The sequence below is a fragment of the Misgurnus anguillicaudatus genome, chromosome 4 (genome assembly GCF_027580225.2).
Source record: "Misgurnus anguillicaudatus chromosome 4, ASM2758022v2, whole genome shotgun sequence".
NCBI lineage: Eukaryota > Metazoa > Chordata > Actinopteri > Cypriniformes > Cobitidae > Misgurnus > Misgurnus anguillicaudatus.
The window spans coordinates 22,803,279-22,808,055 of record NC_073340.2 but is presented as its reverse complement, the minus strand read 5'-3'; the positions used below and the strand labels follow the sequence as shown (position 1 = coordinate 22,808,055).

General features: G+C 40.5%; 1 long non-coding RNA gene across 1 annotated transcript; it reads left to right on the top strand.

Moving 5' to 3' along the window:
- Positions 1–3,251: 3,251 nt before the first annotated feature.
- On the top strand, positions 3,252–3,856 carry LOC129421550 (uncharacterized). Its single transcript, XR_012369122.1, has 2 exons — positions 3,252–3,517; positions 3,654–3,856. It is a non-coding gene; the product is annotated as an uncharacterized lncRNA (long non-coding RNA).
- Positions 3,857–4,777: the final 921 nt, after the last annotated feature.

Genomic DNA, 4,777 nt, shown 5'->3' with positions numbered 1-4,777 from the left:
TTTCAAACAGAGCTGTCGCTGACCAGAGAAGTATCACTGACTGAGAAGGCAGACTACATAGTGTGCTCGTGGGACACGACCAGCGACTAATTAGATTTGTTCAGAAGAGTTTAAAATGTTTTTTCTCAAAGAGGAGAAATCTCAGGACAGTCCAAGTTTTAAAATAATGTTGTTTTTACTTGCTTTATAGCCCAAATACTTTTTTCTTATCACTTGAACACAAGAATCTATGTTGACATATATATTATACTTTAATAATAGAAGTAAACATATAACTTAATACATAGATTAAAATGTGGCTTTCACGTCTTTATATGCATAGTGATTATGTAAACAAATACGTTCTTGTGTGTATCAACGTGCAAAATTTAATTGCAAATAAATCCAGTTGCTGTTTTTATGTAACCACACTGCAAGTATTTTGCTTCTGGTTATGTTGAATTGCTTGTGATTTTTTTTTTTCATTTTTTATTCGACTTTGAAGAAAAGCATCTGCTAAATGATGTGTCAATGATGTGGGGTGTAAACATTTTTCTAGTTTCAAAGAGTGCGTGACCGGGTGAATAAGAACCACAGGTTTAGCTGAAAAGCAGCCAAAGAAACAACCAAATGGAATAAACAATAAAAACAAACAACTGTAAAGCCTTCAGCCTAATCCTCTATAAAAGTGTAATTCTTTCATAAAAGAAACAGATTCCAGTTGTGGCTAGCCTGTTGGCACGCTCACAAACTGGTAGGCATCAGGCCAAGCAGGTTGCCCCCATGGGGCAGTTCCAGCCGCTCCTGTCTGAGATTTGAGCTTTGTGTGTCTGCACCATGCAGCTCAATGTCCGACAGACGTGAGCGCAACACGCAGGTCTGGCATTACCACCGCACACATGCTAATCCTGCCCAGACCAAACAGCTTACCCCGGCCGAGAGGGAACATGCTCGTGAAAGCAGGTGTTAATTAGAGCCAGCACGGTGCGGTGGTGCCGCTGGTGTATGTGTGTTTGTGAAGAACGGGTGGGCTTCTGCACCGTGACATCATAGCTGTACCGTCCCACCGAGGGAAGCGGACGCCGACAGGACTTTCATTGTTCGGTGGGAACGGGATACATGTGTTAGAAATCCTCCTCCCACGTGCCGCAAACGCAGACTCGGACTGAAACCCAAACCCGGGCCCAGGAGCACCGTGCTGATGAAAGACAGTGTTAAGGCTCCAGAAATCTCAGCCTGTCACGCCAAGGCTCAGCCATCGCCACCCCCGCCCCCTGCCTATGGCCTTATGGGAGATGGAGTCTGGGTGTGGGGGAGGTTGGAAGGGGGAAATGGTTGAAGAAAAAATACAGTGGGTGTTGAGGGGATGTAGTATATAATTTACATTTTTCAATACTTTAAAAAGGCCAAAATCTCTGCTTCAGCAAACTCTTATTGCTACATTTCTGTACAAGATTGCAAAATGAACCACTGTACATAATCGTATGCAGTGTGATATATAAAATGTTCAAAATCTGCTGATAATTCCACCTGCCCAAGCAGTACTGCCTAGCCTGACGTTGTCATACTCAATTCTAGTCAGAATTTGAGTCTGATACCGCTCCAATGTGCGTGTCTCAACCGAAAAATGCTTCTGCACTCAATTGGATAGACCTATGACCACTCAGAGCAACGGAGTGTGTGACGTAAGTTGAAATGACGTCTTTTGCAGCCTGACCGAACTGCTAGTTATTTCGCTACAATGACACTAACATTGTGATTATACTAAGTCTAAGTTAGCGAACGTACATCAACACCTACTATGTTTACAACATTTCATTTATATCACAACATTAAGTATTTACTAAGACATACAGTCAGACTATCTCTTACCATTTGTACATTAGGTGAACTTCATCCACAACGATACCCATTCCGTTTGCTTGAAAAATATCGGAGCCTAGATTCCGGGGTTCCTGAAAAGAAGCTGGCAACGACCGATAATTATATCCATCTCGTCGTGCACGCCGAGTTGCATAAGTGCAACCAACTTTTGCCGAATCCCATACAAAGGACGGCAAAAACATCTTTGCGATCAACAAATGCCTCGATCGCGTTTCTCTGTTCCTCTTTTAAAATCAATGCTCTGTCGATATCTTTTAGAACAGACTCAATGTCAGAATCCACACATCTGAACTCTACAGCGGCAGCCATTTCGTTGTAAATAGATTAAACACACGCACTCTTTGGTGACGTGGTTGATACGTTACTGTTGATCATCTGTCCATCATCGTATAAAGCCCGCCCTGACAATTTGATTGGTCGACCAGCTTTGGGTCTCGCATAGTAGCTCCTCAACGGAGAAACCCCAGACCGATCTTCCCGTGTTTTAAAATGTTGTGGGCGGGGCTAAGATTGGCTGGCACCCAGGCTAAGTTCTGCCTATAATGTTGTTCAAATTTAAGCAGTTTATTTAATATATCACATGAGTAGTCCCATGGGTGTCAGAAGCATTATATTTTTTCAAATTTAGTGCATATGTCTGTTCTCTTGTAAGAGCAATGTCAGTTAAATCCATTTCACTTGAGGAAGAACTTAAAGGTCCCGTTCTTTCTGTGTTTTTGCAGCTATTGTGTCTAAAGTGCGCAATATAACATGTGTTCATGTTTCACATGTAAAAAACGTGGTATTTTTCACACAATTTACTTATCTTTATAGCGCTGTTTTCACTGCCCTCAAACCGGGCTCTTGTCTTCCTTGTTCTCTGAAGTCCCTCCTTCAGAAATACGTAACAAGTTCTGATTGTGTAGCTTGTTTAGTGTGTTGTGATTCGATAGCAGCTTAGCTTGCCGTTAGCTTAGCCAGTGACTTATTCCTGTGGGCGGAGTTTTGGCCAAACATTTTTCTAGTGACATCATTAAAGCAGGAAGTAGAGGGCTGTAGTCCAAACCGGCCGTTCACAAATTCTGTTAAAGAAAATATATCACCTGCCAGTGAACTTTGAGCTTTATCATTTTACAGGTATTATTTATGCTATTATAACAACGTAACACACTAACTAGGGTTTTAAAATGGGTTCAGAAAGAACGTGACCTATAATAAATTAAACTCCGTTCCCCGTTTTAGCTGCAGCCTTGACTTCCACTTGGCCCATTAAGAGTCCATATAAATAAACTCCATTTCATGTTTTTACTACTTTCGCCTGCTGCACACGACCACAACAAGGTAATCAAAACTATCAAAGCAGTTGTTTATTTGAAAGGCACCAGAATACAAGAAAATGGCATCTACTCCAATAAATGTATGGACCCACCCACATTTTTTTTGCTTCCAACGCCCAAAAGTAGCCCATATTTCAGTATTTGTTTATACATCCATTTATTTTATTGGTACATTTTTAGGCTGACACAGTGGCTCGGTGCCTCACAGCAAGAAAGAGTGATGGACTGTAAGTTGGACTGGCCCTTTATCCATGGTGTTCCCTGCTTGTGGCTCAGGATGCTGGGATGGCCTCCCTCCCCCCGTGACCCTGCAGTGGACACGCAGATTTGCAGGATAGGTGGATGCTAATGAATTAATTTTAAATACTCTAATACTTATACATTAAAATTAAAGTGCAAACAAGTGGAGGAATATGTAATCCAGTAAGAACACAGAAATCCATGTGTTTAAAGCTCATGTGGCTTTATTTTTAGATGGAGATCTTGCATGAAGCTTACTTCCCGTACCAGAAGTGTTCTCATGGTTCTAGCAAGCTGAGTGATGTTGAGTGAGATGACCCAGAACTAGAGGTCCTCCGGTGCCCATTCACACACACACATCCATGGATAATGTATATTGTTTAGGACTGAGTGAAATGTAGACATTTGAAACACTCAGTAGGTTTACATGTATGGAACTAATTTTTTTAATGCAGGTTTTTTTAACTAAGATTTGGTAAAATATAAACAAACCCATCTGTGTTGAGTTAAATTATCCACTATGTGACCCAGCTATGGGTTAAAACAATGTGTTTTGCGTTTAAACAACCCACCAGGTTAATTTAAAACAAATAGTTAGATTTGTCCATATTAAATCCAACCATTAAAATAACCTTGCATTTTTTGGGTGTATTCTATTGGAATAAAGACAATCTACAATTGAAAAGTTGAAAAAAGGTTGTAAACGTTTAAATCGATTTGACTTCCATGTCTCAGTGGTGTATTAAAAAATACCAGATGTAAAATAAATGGCAATAATTCTAAGGAAAATTTTAGGGAATGTTGAAATGTATACTATGACACTTCTTTGAGCCTCTCAAAGTATGTACTAGTTGATCCCAAGTCATCTAAACTGGAGACGGTAAATAATGAGGTAATAACTTTTATTGATCATTTACAGTCCTTGCTGTGGTTCCATTTCACTCAGCTGGGCATCTCACAGGCTTAGCAACCTTAAGCTGCCAGGATCAATAGTATTGGGCATTAAACCACTGTGGCAGATACAGGATCAGATGAAACTATTAGACAAGACTTCAATTGTTTGGTGGAGGGCTGTCTGGGACACTTTGGAGAGTGAGACAGGAGGTGGACAAAGAGATCACAGTGATGGATGGCCACTGTGGTGCTCAAATATGGGCTTCCATGCGCATGTGGTTCCCTTTCTATCCTTATTTAAAAACATTCAATGGAAATGATTTGGAATTTATATGTATTTACATATTTGGGCCTTTATGGCTTAACTAAAAAAGCATGTGTAGAGATGAAAGTATATAATAGAGAGAGAGAAATGAAGAGGAAAGTTCACAGGCTGGGATTTAAACCCGTCACCTGAGTGTGCA